This window comes from Castor canadensis, chromosome 8 (assembly GCF_047511655.1).
Source record: "Castor canadensis chromosome 8, mCasCan1.hap1v2, whole genome shotgun sequence".
Taxonomy (NCBI): Eukaryota; Metazoa; Chordata; class Mammalia; order Rodentia; family Castoridae; genus Castor; species Castor canadensis.
This window is the reverse complement of record NC_133393.1, coordinates 49202093-49220814: the sequence shown is the minus strand read 5'-3', so window position 1 is coordinate 49220814 and position 18722 is coordinate 49202093. Positions and strand designations below refer to the sequence as shown.

Below are 18722 nucleotides of genomic sequence, written 5' to 3'. Positions count from 1 at the left end.
TATAAAAACACAGAGGTCAATGCTGCATCCACTTGAATTTGACTCACTGCTCCACATTCTATGCCCTTTCTCTTCCCCTAATAGTTCTTGTAGCCCTAGTAAGTACATTATCATGTATTTACTTTTTAAAAATAGGTATTTTTCAACTTGTTTCACCTTCTTTTGCCATTTTAACAGCATCTTCTCCTTTTATAGCTATAATAGCACTTAGTGTGCAGCATAAATTATAAAAACACTTGTCTGATGAATGTTTTTACATTCTAAATCAAACATATAATTCACTTTGCTTTTCCTGCTATCATGGAAAAGGATCTCATATACTAACAATCCAAGTCACAGATTTCTTTTTTTTTTTTTTCATTTTTCTTTTATTATTCATATGTGCATACAAGGCTTGGTTCACTTCTCCCCCCTGCCCCCACCCCCTCCCTTACCACCCACTCCACCCCCTCCCGCTCCCCCCCTCAATACCCAGCAGAAACTATTTTGCCCTTATCTCTAATTTTGTTGTAGAGAGAGTATAAGCAATAATAGGAAGGAACAAGGGGTTTTGCTGGTTGAGATAAGGATAGCTATACAGGGCATTGACTCACATTGATTTCCTGTGCGTGGGTGTTACCTTCTAGGTTAATTCTTTTTGATCTAACCTTTTCTCTAGTTCCTGGTCCCCTTTTCCTATTGGCCTCAGTTGCTTTCAGGTATCTGCTTTAGTTTCTCTGCGTTAAGGGCAACAAATGCTAGCTAGTTTTTTAGGTGTCTTACCTATCCTCACCCCTCCCTTGTGTGCTCTCGCTTTTATCATGTGCTCATAGTCCAATCCCCTTGTTGTGTTTGCCCTTGATCTAATGTCCACATATGAGGGAGAACATACGATTTTTGGTCTTTTGGGCCAGGCTAACCTCACTCAGAATGATGTTCTCCAGTTCCATCCATTTACCAGCGAATGATAACATTTCGTTCTTCTTCATGACTGCATAAAATTCCATTGTGTATAGATACCACATTTTCTTAATCCATTCGTCAGTGCTGGGACATCTTGGCTGTTTCCATAACTTGGCTATTGTGAATAGTGCCGCAATAAACATGGATGTGCAGGTGCCTCTGGAGTAACAGTCTTTTGGGTATATCCCCAAGAGTGGTATTGCTGGATCAAATGGTAGATCGATGTCCAGCTTTTTAAGTAGCCTCCAAATTTTTTTCCAGAGTGGTTGTACTAGTCTACATTCCCACCAACAGTGTAAAAGGGTTCCTTTTTCCCCGCATCCTCGCCAACACCTGTTGTTGGTGGTGTTGCTGATGATGGCTATTCTAACAGGGGTGAGGTGGAATCTTAGTGTGGTTTTAATTTGCATTTCCTTTATTGCTAGAGATGGTGAGCATTTTTTCATGTGTTTTCTGGCCATTTGAATTTCTTCTTTTGAGAAAGTTCTGTTTAGTTCACATGCCCATTTCTTTATTGGTTCATTAGTTTTGGGAGAATTTAGTTTTTTAAGTTCCCTGTATATTCTGGTTATCAGTCCTTTGTCTGATGTATAATTGGCAAATATTTTCTCCCACTCTGTGGGTGTTCTCTTCAGTTTAGAGACCATTTCTTTTGATGAACAGAAGCTTTTTAGTTTTATGAGGTCCCATTTATCTATGCTATCTCTTAGTTGCTGTGCTGCTGGGGTTTCATTGAGAAAGTTTTTACCTATACCTACTAACTCCAGAGTATTTCCTACTCTTTCTTGTATCAACTTAAGAGTTTGGGGTCTGATATTAAGATCCTTGATCCATTTTGAGTTAATCTTGGTATAGGGTGATATACATGGATCTAGTTTCAGTTTTTTGCAGACTGCTAACCAGTTTTCCCAGCAGTTTTTGTTGAAGAGGCTGCTATTTCTCCATCGTATATTTTTAGCTCCTTTGTCAAAGATAAGTTGCTCATAGTTGTGTGGCTTCATATCTGGATCCTCTATTCTGTTCCACTGGTCTTCATGTCTGTTTTTGTGCCAGTACCATGCTGTTTTTATTGTTATTGCTTTGTAATATAGTTTGAAGTCAGGTATTGTGATACCTCCTGCATTGTTCTTTTGACTGAGTATTGCCTTGGCTATTCATGGCCTCTTGTGTTTCCATATAAATTTCACAGTAGATTTTTCAATCTCTTTAATGAATGTCATTGGAATTTTGATGGGAATTGCATTAAACATGTAGATTACTTTGGGGAGTATCGACATTTTTACTATGTTGATTCTACCAATCCATGAGCATGGGAGATCTCTCCACTTTCTATAGTCTTCCTCAATCTCTTTCTTCAGAAGTGTATAGTTTTCCTTGTAGAGGTCTTTCACATCTTTTGTTAGGTTTACACCTAGGTATTTGATTTTTTTTTAGGCTATTGTAAATGGAATTGTTTTCATACATTCTTTTTCCGTTTGCTCATTGTTAGTGTATAGAAATGCTAATGATTTTTCTATGTTGATTTTATATCCTGCTACTTTGCTATAGCTATTGATGATGTCTAGAAGCTTCTGAGTAGAGTTTTTTGGGTCTTTAAGGTATAGGATCATGTCGTCTGCAAATAGGGATATTTTGACAGTTTCTTTACCTATTTGTATTCCTTTTATTCCTTCTTGCCTAATTGCTCTGGCTAGGAATTCCAGTACTATGTTGAATAGGAGTGGAGATAGTGGGCATCCTTGTCTGGTTCCTGATTTTAGAGGGAACGGTTTTAATTTTTCTCCGTTAAGTATAATGCTGGCTGTAGGTTTGTCATATATAGCTTTTATAATGTTGAGGAACTTTCCTTCTATTCCTAGTTTTCTTAGAGCTTTTATCATGAAATGATGTTGGATCTTATCAAAGGCTTTTTCTGCATCTATTGAGATGATCAAGTGGTTTTTGTCTTCCAAGTCACAGATTTCTTAATGGCTCTCTCTTTATTGGCAGGAATGCCTGTTTATTTGGATTATTAGCAGCTGGGTTCTAATCAAGAAATCTATTTCTGCAGAAATACACTGCATTTTATTTTTAGCTAGGAATTGAGTATACCTTTTTTGTATGCCTGTTTAAAATACTTAGCTCTTCTGAAACATTATAGCCATTGATAGAATATGACAGATAATTTTATCATGGAAAGAGATAAAGGAAAAAAAGATTTGTGCCATAAACCAAGGAGGTTCTCAAAAACTAATGGGGCCATGACAAAGGGACACAGGAATTGGATGAAAGGGTTCCCACTGGCAAATGTGGGACAATGTGAACACAGAAAGGAATAATGAATAATGGTTTATACTTGAATAAAAAAAGAAATTCGTGAGTCTCCACAAAAACAAAACCAAAAAAGCAAGAAGGTTGAGGGAGAAAAGGGACTGGGGTTTGAATTCAGGGCATTGTACTTGCAAAGCAGGTGCTCTACTGCTTGGGCCACACCTCCAGTCCCTTTTGTTTTTTTCTTGCTTTGATATCAAACCTTATCACTTATAGGACAACAGTCAGATCTAGTCATTTTGGAATTCTATGGGGAGGTCAAACTTGCCAGAACAAACCACAAGGAATCTACTGACACAAGAACAAAAAGCATAGGCAAAAAACTCTTCTGAGGGCTGGGCTGCAGTTCAGTGGCAAGGCATTTGCCTAGCATGTGCAAGGCCTTGGGTTCAACCCCCAACCCTGAAAACAGAAACCCAAAACACCCCAAACTACTCTAAGTCACTCATATTAAGCCACAAAACAAATACCATCAGGTTAGTAGAAAAAAAAGTCTTAAGACAAGGGTTGGGATTGTAGCTCTGTGGTCTTGCTAGCACATGTGAGGTCCTCGGTTCCAAGCCTAGCACTGGAAAAACAACAATGATGATAACAATCCCTAAAACATTCTGATTCTTTGCAGAGCATAGTGGTGCATACCTATAATCTCAGTACTCAGGAGAATCAGAAGGATCAGGAGTTCAAGGCCAGCTTGTGCTACATAATAGCAAGACTGTTTCAACCAAACCAAACTATCTCATCTGGGCACAGAAGAGCATCTTCAAGCAGGTCGCCCTTTTAAAAACAAGAAATTTTAATGGTACTTGTAATGGCATAGCCATGAGTATAACTATACAGTAGAACTGAGGTTACAAATAAATTTTAGTGGGTAAATTCCTAAATAGGAAACTTGCACATACTGATGACTGGATATGAAATACACACCTATTTTCTTACCTCCACACTATACCCATTTTCTCTGCTAACTAAAACCTTGAAAAAGTGTTTCCTATCTAGGGTTGTAATTTGTAATGTACAATTATATGCATGACTATTTGCTGATTTCTGCCACCATTCTGAAAGCCTCAAGGCATTTGTTCATCCATTAATAAGTAAAAGGCTGGATGTGTTGGTGAATTTTATTTGTCCTCTTAATGGGCCATGGGGCATCAATGTATTTGGACAAGGATTATTTTGGGTTTTTCTGAGAAAAGAAGATGGCCCTCTCTGACATGGGTGGGCCTCATCCAATCAATTCAAAGCCTAAATAAAACCAAAAGGCTGATCTACTAAGAGAGAAATCTTCTTGCCTAACACATTCTAAGAGCATTGACTTTTTCTTTGTATGTTTGGACTTAAACAGAAACACTGGCATCTTCTGGGTATTGAGTGTCCCGATTAACTTGCCCTATAGGTCTTGGCAGCCAATTCCTTAACTCTCATCTCTACCCTCTGCCCATGTGCATGCACACCCCTTCTACTGGTTCTGTTTCTCCGGAGAATCTAATGTTGAATCTAACGTGTCCACCATGAGTGACTGGGAATACAGTGGTATTAGTAACAGCTATTTGGATGCAAGGAGGTAGGCTATGTTTTGAAAGAAAACTGATGAGTTTGGCTTTGGCCATACCAAGGAGGTCAGTGGTATTCAACAGCATAAATTCTCAAAGCAGAGAAAACACATAAACAGATTCAGTTAAGTGAAAGATGTGACCATCACATTCTATATAGTTGAAATCACCTCACTCAAATGGCTCCAATAAATCTTGGATAGATCTCTACTTTTTGTTGTTGGAGGTCGGTGCTGGGGATGGAACCCAGGACAAGTGTTCTTCCACTGAGATACATTCCCAGCCCGTTACAGCCAATTTAACAGAGACATTCTATTTCTTTGCAGAATGATTTCATTCTCAGTATCAATACTACTTTATAAGAGTCTAATACACTCTATAAAGAAAGGAGTCTAAAATATTTACTAGAGTGGAACAGAAGTAATACTTTATTATAACAGTCTAATATAATCTATAAACAAAAGTCTAAAATGGCATGAAGGTAATAATACTTAAAAAGAAAAAACAATAATCAGGAAGAAGGTACAACTCAAAGAGTCCATGGATCAGGTTTAGGAATTAGCAAATTCCTTGAAATACACTTATGTGCATTTTTCAAGAGACTATGCAATGCTTAAGTGAGATTCATGAAAGGTCTTTGAGTCAACATACTACTAGGCATGGAAAAAATTTTTCTTTTTCTTTCCTTATTTCTTTTCAATATGGCCATGTAAGTAACAGTATTTCATCCAATCACCTTCAGACTGCCAATTACTTCATTTCCCTTATTCCAACCACCTTTTTTCCATGCCTCAGATCATCTTGTTTCTTTATTCCATCAATTTTTCACAGGATTTCACCTAATCTCTTACGTAGCTTAGCTATCCGTAACATCTCTGGTGTGGTCATTGTGGTAAAGACTGTCAAAGTTGTGTTTCAGGGGACCAAATACAAAAATGATGGTTAGCATACTAAGCAGTACCACGTGTAGAATATTAAAATCAAACACATGCCCCTTTCTTCCAAATCGGGCAAGTGTAAAATCTTTTTATATTGGATATATATGTTCACCTACCAATTCTATTTCCAGCAATCTATCTTAAATGAACAGGCAGGTAAGTGACCAAAGCTATATTACTGACAAAAATGTTCATCACAGCATTGTTTAAAGTAGCAAAAACTGGAGTCTAAAGTTTGATACTAGGAGATTTGTTACATAATTAATGGCTAGTGTGCTGAGCAGTAAGTACCCTGTGTGTCCTCTTAAAAATGATGATATAGTTATATTAATTACTGACTTGGAAATGTTAACTTTAAATGAGGAATTCATAAAGCTAAGTTATCAATGATAAGTAGGACTCCCCATTCAATGAAAAAACATGCATTCTTATGCATCTGTCTGTAGAAGCTAACATTCTTGAAGGAAATAGAAGAAAATAATATTATTTCATGATTAAAAGAGTAGGAACAATTTTTTGCCTTCAAATATTATTACAAAGGTTATGGATTATTTGTGTAATAAAAAGGCAACATTTCCCTTAAACCAATCCTCCCAATGCCAACAAAATCCCTCACCATCCATCAACATGATTATATCCCTGTCTTGTTTCCACTCTAACTCTCCTTTCCTGTCAAGAAAACATTGAAACGCTGTTTCACAAAAGTCTTCCATCCTTTCCATTTCTGCATCTACCAGTACGAATCATTAAAGCCATTCAGCATCTGGTATTTGGAAGATCTATTCCAGTCCATAGATATGCCTCTCAGCTGAGAAACAAAGCAAGGATGATTGGGTGGCTAGGTTGGGGTGGAAGGAGGAATACTGAAGGCTAAAACACATCCAGGAGATGTTTGAAAAATCAAAAATAAATGAAGAAGTTTAAACTCTCCAGTCTTGGTATGAGAATCAATAAATAGTTGTTATCATCTTCTGATGCTTGTTAAGTACCTGTACGAACATTTTAGGAGTCAAGAATTGTGACAAAGAGCTGGGCACCGGTGGCTCATGCCTGTAATCCTAGCTACTCAGGAGGCAGAGATAAGGAGGATCAAGGTTTGAAGTCAGCCTTGGGCAAATAGTTCGCAAGACCCTATCTCAAAAAAACAAAACAAAACAAAAAAAAAACCATCCTAAATAAAAGGGCTGGTGGAATGGCTCAAAGTGACAAAGTACCTCTGAGTGATGGAAACTCATGGGCAAACTGTCAAGCTTTTAATGCCACTGTCATTGCAGGTGCTGAGATCAAACATGGAAGGTTTACACAGCATCTTTAAATTGTTATTATTATTGTAGGTTGAAAGGATAAGGGAAGAGTAAGTGGGACAAGCCTACCTCAGGAGTCATCCGTTTTTAGTAGAGAACACTGTAAACTGCCACTCCAAAGGAAGAGAGTCCAAAAAGCTAACAATGACACCCATGCCAACTGTGTGGTGTGTGCGCAGGCCTGCTGAGCCTGTGGCTCTGGCCATGTCCTTTAAGAGCATTTCTGGCAGCAAAATACAGAGTCCTCTCCACACACACACCATAGGCTGCAGATAGGAGCCTCCCTATCTCCAAATGGTACTCTGGAGACACACAGACAACCCAGTCACAGGCCTACCTAGAAGGGTGGCAAGTGATCTGAAAGCTAACAGTGGAAACATGCTGGGAAAGTATGCCAAGACACAGACTACTACTGTATGGGAGATGATTACTTGAAGAACAATAACTTCTAGAAAGCCTACAAACAAAAAAGCAGAAGACAAAGGATTTGCTAGTGCATTTCTAAATGCTTTTGAGGGAGATGGAGCCCTGGACTATCAAAAAGGATGAGCATACAACTAGCAAAAACCCTTGGTCCTTCCTATTATTGCTTATACTTTCTCTTCAACAAAATTAGAGATAAGGGCAGAATAGTTTCTGCCGGGTAGAGGGGGGGGGGGGGAGAGGGAGGAGGCCGGGGGGAAGAGGGGAAGAAATGACCTCAAACATTGTATGCACATATGAATAAAATAAATAAATAAATAAATAAATAAATGAATGAATAAATTAAAAAAAAAAAAGGATGAGAATAGTTCCATGAGTAGTGTTTTTACTTGGAAGCTAGAATCAGTCACTGCCTAGCTCTTACCTTATTGTGCAAGGCAAGACATGCAAGGAAAGTCTCTCTCCCCTAGGATTGAGCAGCTCATGATCCTGATCTTCTGGCTTTGTGAGGTTGAAAGCCCCCTCTGTGAAGTGAGCTGAAGGACTCTTCAACGTCACTGATACCAGGCTGCCTATCACATAGGCAACAAATGTGTGCACCTGAGAGTAACCCTGGATAAACCTTCCAGCTTCATGTGCTTATAGTTCCTTGCTTTCATCAATGATTTTTTTTAGAAGTTGCTTAGTTGATAAGAAGTTATAGACAACATCACTGATGTATGGTCACTGTGGTAAAGACTGTTTAAGCTGCTTTTCAGGAATCTGGTGATAGCCTTGTCTAGCTCAAGCAGATTAGAACCAACAACTGTGCACTGGGAACTGCTGAGATAGCCTTTTGACATCAGAGGGCCAAAACAGTTACCCTGAGATCATGTTAGTGCCACCCTTTTTGGAACACATATCCTAGGAAGAGCTGTGAACTTTGATTACATGTGCATAGTTATTTACTTCAGTTTCCTTACCTCCAACCACCTTTCCCCACAACTCACACCACCTTGTTTCTTTATTCTATAAATAGCCCCAAAGTCGTATTTTTGGGGAGGTGCATTTGTGAGTTGGGGATTCTATCGCCACCTTGTGAATAAACTGTCATTTTTAAAAGCTCATGGCTCTAGATTGGCATATTGTGTAGTTGGCAAAACAGGCCTCATCTGTTTAATAACACATGCACCAGAAATCATTCTCATGCTTAAAGTAAAAACCCCGACATTGATTCTAAAGAGACACGTTAAAGCACTTGTGAGATTAAAATTATTCCTGCAGAGTTTGCAAACTAGTTAGCTACCCATGGTTATTTAACAATGGAATTTTGATGATTTTTCAGAATCACTTCACCCCTTCCCCAGAGCTCTCCAAAATATACCAAATAAAACAATATGACATCACTTCAGAGACCTATAGGGTAACATCCGTTATGTTTTACTCTTCAATGTGACAAGATAAAAACTTCCACAAGTGATTTAGAGTCAAGCTGGATAGCTTCTTTACTGCCAATAAATCCATTTTCTAATTATGCAGAAAGACATGTTTGGTTTTGGCCCTGATTACATTAAAAATACCATTTTTAATGGTATCATTGCCTTAATGTGCATTATAGAAACATGACTCACTCCCCAAGTGAATCAAGCCATTAATAACAACTCTTTAATTGCTGCCTAATGATTTCTGCAGACATGTAATAGAGTATTTTATGGCTGTTTTCAACCATTTGCCCTTGTTTCTTTCACTATGAATTTGCTCAAGATATAATGAAATTTCTCTTGCTTTGTGCCATAACATGTTTGTTAATATCAACATACCAATTAGATATCTCCACACTGTTACACATGCTGTCTATCAAGGAACTAAAACCTTCTGTTTGCAAGATTCTCTCTGGCTACCTTTTAGCTAGCCCAAAGTTCTAACCTGTGTAGTGGCACATTCAAGTACGTTCTCAAGATGTGTAGGGCTAATGAACCATGAGGTGTGAATCAGTCATAGAATAAGAACAAATAACTACATTAAAGATGCCACATTTAAAAAAGTTAAATATAATGTGTAAAATCACAATCTTTTTCTTTTAAATGAGTGGTAACATATTAACACATTTGAAATTCAACTAAATTATGCTATTGAACAGAATGGCTAGTGACTATAAATGTATATTATTTTGAATTTTCAGCCTTTTCTATTTACAAAGTTCCTAGTTACTGAGTGCTAACTGTATGCTTATCACTTTTATGGTCAATTTTCCTGAGTGTAGGGATCTTTAAATATGTATACAAAAGATGAATTTATTTGATAAAAAGTCATCCAGTAAAGCATCAATTTTGAAAATATAGTAGCAACCTGCTTTAATGCAGGTTAGACAGAATTGCTTTCAATATGAAGTTGTCTTAGATTGTCCTCAGCCTTAATTGCTGAGGAATAAGCACACATGGGAAGTGTGCTGTTCCAAGGGCAGGGTAGGTGGGGGATCATGACTACTAATACCTGTTTTTGTCTTGAGTTCCAGGATTCTCTGAGAAGAGAACTGTGACCCAGTATGCAAACTGTTGTCTCCTATGTAGCTCTCCATTGTTGTCGGGCCCCATGGCTCCCCTAGAAGATTCTCTTAGAAATATTCTCTACTGTTCACCACCTCCTCTGCCCCAAGTTAGGGTAAAGGAGAAATAAACAGTCTTCTACAGCAGGTGATCGTGTTTAGATCTTATAGTGAGAGCATAGCAGAGTATTGAAAAATTATTACAATATCACCTCCACAGAGAAAACCCACTAATTTTACTCCTATGTGGCATCTGCCATGTTACTAAGGATAATGTCACCTTTAAAATCAGTTACTGTGGTTAAAATAGGGAATATATTAATTTCTCCCCACTCCTGGCTTCACCCAGAGGTGATAATGAATAGAACTAGAGGCAGGGACATTTTCACAAAGACTCAAATTTCAAAAATGAAAATGAAGGGTTTCTTTTTTTAGTGTGTTTCATCCTGTCTGGTGTCACTGGGACATTCTTTGTTAGAAGGAAGGGGTTATTTAAAAATTAGTGATTAGTTCAAGGACACAGGAGGAAAAATAAATCTTGATGATTTCTTAAATCTTATCTTGGGCAACTACTCGCTTTATTTTCTTTGTTATTTTGTCTTTACAAAATAAAGGTTGTAATTGATTGTTGGAAGGTACACAATACTAAATTAAGGGGAATAAAAATATTTATTATCTCATTTCTCTTTTAAACAGATGTAATGCTTTAGACAGTTTTGAATTCTAAAAAATATTGAGAAAAGTTGAGAATATAAAATATAAGCCAGCATTAGCTTCAAATTGGAAACTTTCATTTTATACAGCTAATCATGAAAGGTCTGCTCCTCAACCAATTAAGCTTAAAGAGATCATACACATAATTAATGCACTAAAATGTAGCTGTTCATTCATGTGCAGGTGAAGGATGCCTTGCACTTATTGAGAAGCTAGATTCTCAGACCCTTGCTTTGCAAATTCTTTAAAGCAAGCAGTAAAGGAGTGGCATTCCAGACCCTAGTGTGCAGATTTTTGTGGAAAAATATAAATACATGATCTTAAATATTGTCTTGTTTTATGAGTTCTGGCCCTGTGCAAGAGGAGCTCAGGGCCAGTACAAAGACAGAAAGGTCCACAGGACAAATGTCTTTGGCTGGGCCATGGCATACTTTTAATAGTGCGTTGCTAATTTTAAACAAAAATCTAGTTTCACACTAAAATGGGAAGATCTGGAAACAGTCTTCATTTCTATCTTTGGTTGAACTAACAGCCATTCTCTTTAAAACACACAAAAGCCATCCAGTCAGTCTCAACTCCACTCACTTGCATTTCTACCTATGCTGATGTCACTCTTCTCTTTCCTGCCTGACTGATGGATTCGAGAGGTAATGGGTGGGAAGGAACTCCTTGACTCTTATTCTTCAACTGGATAGTGATGGTGGCAGTGGAGAAAAAGAATTAAGAAAGACCATTTTTCTGAGGATTTCAGGACAAAAGGATTAGTGCCACTCTAAGGAGGGGGATCTGCTCCTGTTTTTTATTTTTGGTGGTACTAGAGTTTGAACTCAGGGCCTTATGCTTGCTAGGCAGGCACTACTCCACTTGGGCAACACCCTCAGCATTTTTTTGTTTTTTGTTTTTGCTTTAGTTATTTTTCAGATAGGGTCTTACATTTTTTTTAGAGCTGGCCTAGACCCCATCCTCCTACCTAAGGCTCCTGCATAGCTGGGATTACAGGCATGAACAATCATGCCTGGGCCCTGTAATGGTTTTAAAACATGACTACAAACTTTTGTGATGGTCCTCCCATTGAAAGGAGATAGTCTATGTTCCAACTACTTTAATATCAACTTGTGATTGCTTTGATCGGTAGAATATAGCAGAAACAACACTTTGTAACTACCAAAGCTACATGACAAAAGGTCATCCAGCTCTACCTTGTCTTCTAGCATACTCTCCTCTGGAGTTCTGACTACCCTATAAGAGTGATTACTCTGGGGCTGCCATGATGTGAGGAAGCCTAAGCCACAAGAAGAGACCATATGTGGATGCTCTGGTCAGCAGTTGCAGCTGTTCCTGGCCTAGGCAACAGACTTATGTGAGGGCTCCAGGGGAGTCCCAAACCCAGCCAGATGAGTTACCACAGGGGTTTGGTCTCTCCAACTGAGGCTAACATTCTATATTGTCACTACCAAGTCAAGGTCACAATTCCTGAACCACAAAAATTACACAGATTTTTGACTGTGGAATGCTAAGAAAGTTCCTGAAATGGCTTCTTTTAGGCTATCAATTCCATTGTCTGTTAGCCCCTCCTGGGTACGCTTTACCTGCGCTACAAGAACAGAGCACTCACATGTCTGTAGCCTGTTCCGCAGCTCCTCAGATTATGGAGCTGCTTTTATTGTATTCTGACAAGCAGCATGGCTTGGAAATACTTCTAGCTATTACTTGCCTAAGGGTTGAAGCACCAAAGAAGTGTACTTATGTTATCATCTGACAGAATTGCTTTTGAAAAGAAATTTCCCCTTCATCATGGAAAGAAGGATAGTGACAGCTGATTACAAATTTCTTTTGCAACAGTTCAAAGTTTTGCTGAAAGTGAATCTCAGAACTCCAAAAGTGGGAGAATCTAATTTTATCTATATTGGCATGGAGGCTATGGTATTCCTCCTGAAAGATTCACGTATTTCCTCCAGCTGCCCATCACATAATAGGAGCTGTGTTGCACAAAGAAGCACATTTCTTTCAATACTTTAAAAAAAACTTATTTTTAATAGCATTCATTCTATTTAGGGTTGCTGGCTCTTTGAGAATATCTCAATGTATAAATGTCACAAATATGTAAGAAACTTGAGAATGACAGGATGAAGGGGAAATATATTAAAGTGTTAACTTGATGACTCCATCAAGAACTGAAGGACTACCAAACTCTCCCATCTTTTTCTTGTGTGTTTAAAAGAACTCTTCTCTTAACAGGTGCAACCGCTGCTGAAGTCACAGATGAGTGTAGTAAATTCCTCAACCTTACATTTCTTTATTATTTAGCATCTTTCTTCTTTTGGCAGTACTGGAGATTGAACCCAGGGCCTTGGGCATTACTAGGTAAATTTAGCACTACCACTGAGCTGCATTTTCAGTCCTTTATTATTAGAGATTTTTTTTCAGGTGACACAAGTTGATGGGCTCTTAAGGATGGAAGACAGGAGTTTTCCTAGTAATGCAAGGGAGGTCAGGGATAATCATGTTTTAGAGGAGTCCTACTTCTAAACCTTTTTATTACTTGGAACTAGATCAACTGACCAGAAATCCTACCCTGGCTCTCCAGGATGGTCCCTTCCCAGTACTGACTATTGTGTGCACAAGCTCCTGTACAATGATCACTTGAGTGAAGGATGCTTGGTTAGGGCTTATTTTTGTCTTGCTGGTCTGGCTTGAGGAATTTTATTTAAGATGCTTCTTTAATTCTTTTAGCCACAGCTGTCAAATATGTTCATATGGCAGGTAATTTCAATGACTAACCAAAATTCAAGATGCAACGAGAGTCACAAAATACTCTGATTTACTATTTTCTCTGTACAGTTTTGAGAGGTGAAAGAATAAGTTATCGCACTGTCATAGTGTCATTTTGGACTCTTACACACAAGTCAGATCAGATGCATTTATACAGAGACCAGAAGTGATTATTATGAAACGAAGAGAGAGTTTTCTAGTAGTAGGCCTCACATAGTCCTCAAGGTTGTCACTTGCGGGGCTGGGGACATGGCTCAAGTGGTAGAGTGCCTGCCTAGTAATTGCAAGGTCCTGAATTCAAACCCTAGTGTTGCAAAAAAAAAAAAAAAAAGAGTCTGCTCTTCATCCTGACTCCCACTATACCCACACATGCCACCACTTCTTTTTCTTATGTAATTAATTAATGTGAGTATCTGTCTCTCCCACCAAGATTGTCTGTAGCTAAAGAGCAGGGACTACTGTTGTCTCTTTGTTTTAATATCCTTGGTGTCTAGGAGAACACTTGGCAATATTTACTGAATGAGTAACTCACATATTCATTTGCATATTGTCTCTGTTGGCAGAGTTTCATCCTTTGAAGGTCAATTTATTTTTTGGAATCATCAAAAGTTTTTTAGAGTAAAGTATGAAGAAAAGCCTTGATACTACTCAATTTTCTTCTTAAACTAAACTAAACTAAAGGCCATTCTGGAAAGGAGGGTTACTGGAGTAAATAGATAGGCCCTCCAAGGCAAGGAAGTTGAAGTCACCTGGATGTAGAAATTCTCATATGGTTCTTAATCATAACATACAGATTGGAGAACATTATACAGAATGTAGAACTGTGGAGCAATGCAATAATGGGGATAGTGTCAAAAAGATAATCTGGATCAACTAAGAGCCTGCCAAGAGCAGGTTGAAAATGAAATTTCCTTAGGATAAAAGCATGACTGTGAATTAGCAGAAGCAGACAGCCAGACCCCATGTGGAACGGAACACGGGGCCTCCCTCTATACTAGTGTTCTTTGAGTGTGCTGTAGTTAAAGTATTTAAGTGAAAACTTCTAATCTAAATGAATATATATGTAAGGCTGGTCTATCTAGTTTATTTTTTTGCAGTGCTGAGGTCTGAACCCAGGACCTTGCACATGCTAAGCCAAGTGTTTTACCACTGAGTTATACTCCAGTCTCCTCTTTTCAACTGTGCTGTAATTTATACACAGTCAAAGACACACATTATCAGTGAAACGATTAACTTTTTAATGCCTCATAATTCCCTTCACATAACTTCCAAAAGGTTAAAATGAATTTCCTCTGAATTAATGTCAATCATGTCAAAAATGAGAAGAAAAATCCAAACTAGTGTAATCAACAAAATGATTTTCAGTTAAGTCCAATGAAGTTTTATAATTTCAAAAGTTTTTTATTTTTTAAAAAAGATTATATACAAAAATATGAGGGTTGATTTTATGTAGTTCCTGTGAATGGCAGGGACCAAAGAATCAATACTGCGTAAACCATAGTAAGTCACATTCTGTATCTAATACAAATGATTCTGAAAGTGAACTTTAAGGACCACTTGACCAGTAGCCTGTCTCTACTTCTTAACTGTCATGGGAACTGTGATAGTTTGGATCGAGAATGTTCCCTAAAGGCCTATGTGTTGAAGGCTTGGTCCTAGTGTTTTTGGGAGTGGAGGGATCTTCAGGAGGTGGGGCCTAGTGTGAGGAAGTCAGGTCACTGGAAGTGTGCCCTTGAAGGGGATATAGGTACACTGACTTTCTCTAGTTTTTGGCTGACATGAGTTGACCTGCTTCCATGAGGTACTGGTCTACCACAGGCTCAAAGCAATAGGGCTCAGTGACCATGGACTGAAACCTCTGAAACCATGAGCTAAAATAAACCCTTTTCTCATTTTAAGATGATTATATCAGGTAATTTTTCATAGTAATGGAATGCTGACTAACACAGAAACAAAACATTTTTAACCACCATAAAGATAGCTAACTACTGAATAACCCACTCTAAGTATCTAAAAGCACAGGGACTGCTACAGACATTCTTATACATGCTCAGCCAAGTCTATATCAAATCTTCCTACCAGAGTCACCTTCTCACTGGTTTACTTTTCATGGATTTACCTACCTAATGCTACCTAATAAACACTTGTATTTTTCTGTTCTGCCTTAGAGGCTTCTGTTGATGATGCTCCTGTAATTACAGTGAAAACCCAGAGGTACTCACGCATGCTTACTTAGGACTTTCTACACACACAGGACAAGACAATGTTCTAGACAAGACAACTGTTCACATGAACATGGTATATGATAGTTTATCATACACTTTCAAACACTTAGAACATACCCCAACAAGAAGCCAACTAAAGATTTTATGAGATCTGCTGGCAATCCCCACAGATACCTAGGATCCTGGTTTATCAGTCATGGCTTACCCGAGTAACACTTCAGCAAAGTGAGCATTTAACTGAAATTTATAAAACCTGTTCCCATCAAGTGTACCCCCCTCACTTCCCCACCTCGGAACACTTATTGCTATCTAGGCATCATGCCCAAAACTCCAACAGAGGAGCAGACAGGTTTCAGAGGGAATGAAAAGAGAGCCCAGGACAGGTTGGGGAATCAGGTAATTTGGCAACAGAAAGGAGACCTGTATCAGTCAGTTTACTACATATTTTATAGCCCCAGGAGGAAAATGCTGTTCTCCAAACAGTACTGAGTCTGTGGCAAAGTTATGAAGACAACATAGGGAGGGAAGCTGTGTTCTTTCTGCAGCAGGTCATACTGCGGTCCTATTTCTGAGGCTGGCCTATATTACAATGTTGCTGAGGAGACAGACAGAGGTCTCAGAGGTTTGCTCCCTTTGGATATGTTTCTGACCCAGACCAAAGGGAAGTCTATGACAGAGTAGAAAAAGAGGAAAAAACTGTTGGAGCTAATTGTGTTACTCTCAGCTTTCAAGTTACAAAAAGAAATGGTTTATTTTGGCTAATGATTTTAGAGGTTTTTAGTCCATATTTGCTTCGGCCTATAAAGCTGTATCATGGAGGGAGTGTATGGTGGAACAAAACCACTCACCTTATGGCAGCTGAGAAGAGAAAAAATAAGAGGAAGAAGAGTAGTGTTCCACTATCCTCTTTAAGGCATGCCCCCAGTGATCAGAAGATCTCTCTCTTGGCCCTACCTCCTGAAGTTTCTAACATCTCCCAATAGTATCAAGCTGGGGCCAAGCCTCTACCACATGGGCTTCTGGAGGACATTCAAGAGCCTAATCTCTACAGTAGTATTGGAAATTTCCTCTTCAAATTGTTCTGCTGAGTAGGAAAATGGACAGGGCAGTGCCTTAGTCCCAAAATTGCTTGGTTGTGTTTGGATGTTGTTAGGCCTCAGTGGCACAGCCATTAAAGAGGAGGCTGGAAAACATGCAACCACAATTTGCTAGGTCACCTCATGGTTAAGAGAGCGCTATAGTTTTGAAAGATTTTTTTATATACATGACCTTTACAGAACCAGAGAGAAGGAGGAGAAATGAATAAAATGGGTAGGATGAAAGAGGTCCTTTTGGTATACCTCTCTGATACAAAGGGGTAAAAGAAAGTGAATTCTTTTAAAGGAAGTTTTGTTGGAAGTTTAAGCTTGCTGTTCCAAAACTAAATAAAGCACAAATTTGCACACGTACACACATGTGTCTGTGCATGGGTACATGATCTTGTAAGATTAGAAAATGATATACAAATCATGCTTTCACTGATTTTCTTTCACCTGATAGTAAATGCTGACTCTAATAATTTAGAGTCAGGACTAAGTTGGTTTTATCTTTATTGTGATAAAATATAAAAAACAAAATTTACTGCTTAAATTGTTATTAGGCATAAGTTCAGTGACACTAAATATATTCACATTACTCTGCTACTATCACCACCATCCATCTCCAGAACAATTTCATCAACCAAAACTGAAGCTCTGTCTTCATTAAAAACCAACTCATCATTCCCTTCTACCTGTAGCCCCTGACAACACCATTCTATTTCTTTGTCTTTGTGAATTTGATGATTCTAGGTACCTCATATAATTAGAAACAGTACAGTAGTTGTCCTTTTGTGACTGGCTTATTTTACATGGCAGAATGTCCTCACAGTTCATTCACATTGTAGGATATGCTAGAATTTCTCTACCATTTGACTATATAAAACATCTTGCTATGCACATAGGAATAAAAATATCGGCTCATGACCCTATTTTCAATTCTTATAGGTATATAACTTGAAGTGGAGCTGCTGGATTATATAGGAATCCTATGTATAATGTCTTGAGAAGTAGCCTAAGTTGGTTTTATAATATTGTGCTCCCTCATACTTATAATACATCTTAGGCTATGGCTCTGCTTACCAATAATTTCTTACTGTGCTTAATCACAGGAGATACAACTATTGCAGATGAAGCCTTATTATGCCAGACATACAGGTTAATTCATTTCCTTTATTTTCAGCCACACACCAGTTTTTATTAGGTGGAAAAAAATAAGGTAAGTCTCAACATAGAACCACAAATTATGACTCAGCTACATAAGCAGATCTGTTTAGTGGACTAAACTATGTTAGCATCTCATGGGAGTTAGTTATGAATGAAATCTAAGGAGCTAGCAATCCTAGTTGCTTCTACTGAACTTCTGGATTTTTCTGAAGTAATTCCCTTCAGTACACAGCTCAGTGTTCCTGTTCACACATTCTCTGCTTGCAGTTTTAGGCTCTTCAGCAACTGTGTTAATGATCTTTCCAACACCTGGCTTAGACCCAGCACCTAGCATGCTCAAATTGGATTTGCTCGCCTCCCTAATGTCCCTTATGAAAGTTGTGGCTTGGATCTCATTGTCATTTAGAAAATGTCCAAGCCCAACTGTGACTCAATCTCCTATCCTGCTTTTCTCAGACTGTCATTGCTGGCCTTGTTCTTCCTCTTCAATGACTTTTATTCAATGGTCCCAATGGCCTCTGCCAGCTTGGCCTTAGTGACCTATCACTGCTGTGACACTCTCGAGGGTGTATCTTACTCCTACTGCTGTCTTATCTTTGCTGCTCCCTGTTTGGGGAAGATGGCACCAACCTCTCTCTCTCTTTTCCAGCCTGCTGTGGAACACTGCAAAACAGCACTGATGGTTCTTGCTACTGAAGCCTGTGATTGAACTTTAACTGCATTATCCCTGCTGCACAGCTATCCCTCCACCCAATTTCTCAAATATCCATTACTACA

General features: G+C 38.5%; 1 protein-coding gene across 3 annotated transcripts in view; it reads right to left on the bottom strand.

Annotated features, from left to right (window-relative positions):
* Lyrm4 (LYR motif containing 4) overlaps positions 1 to 18722 on the bottom strand; it is a 153601-nt gene that overhangs the window by 71214 nt on the left and 63665 nt on the right. The window contains exon 3 of one of the 3 annotated variants that reach the window (XM_020151424.2): positions 11438 to 18722. This exon is cut by the window's right edge and continues 23534 nt beyond it. The exons of the other annotated variants lie outside the window; for them this stretch is intronic. The gene's annotated coding sequence lies outside the window, so the exon portion shown is untranslated. Of the gene's footprint in view, positions 1 to 11437 lie in introns of those variants that run through there. 3 annotated transcript variants of the gene reach the window in all.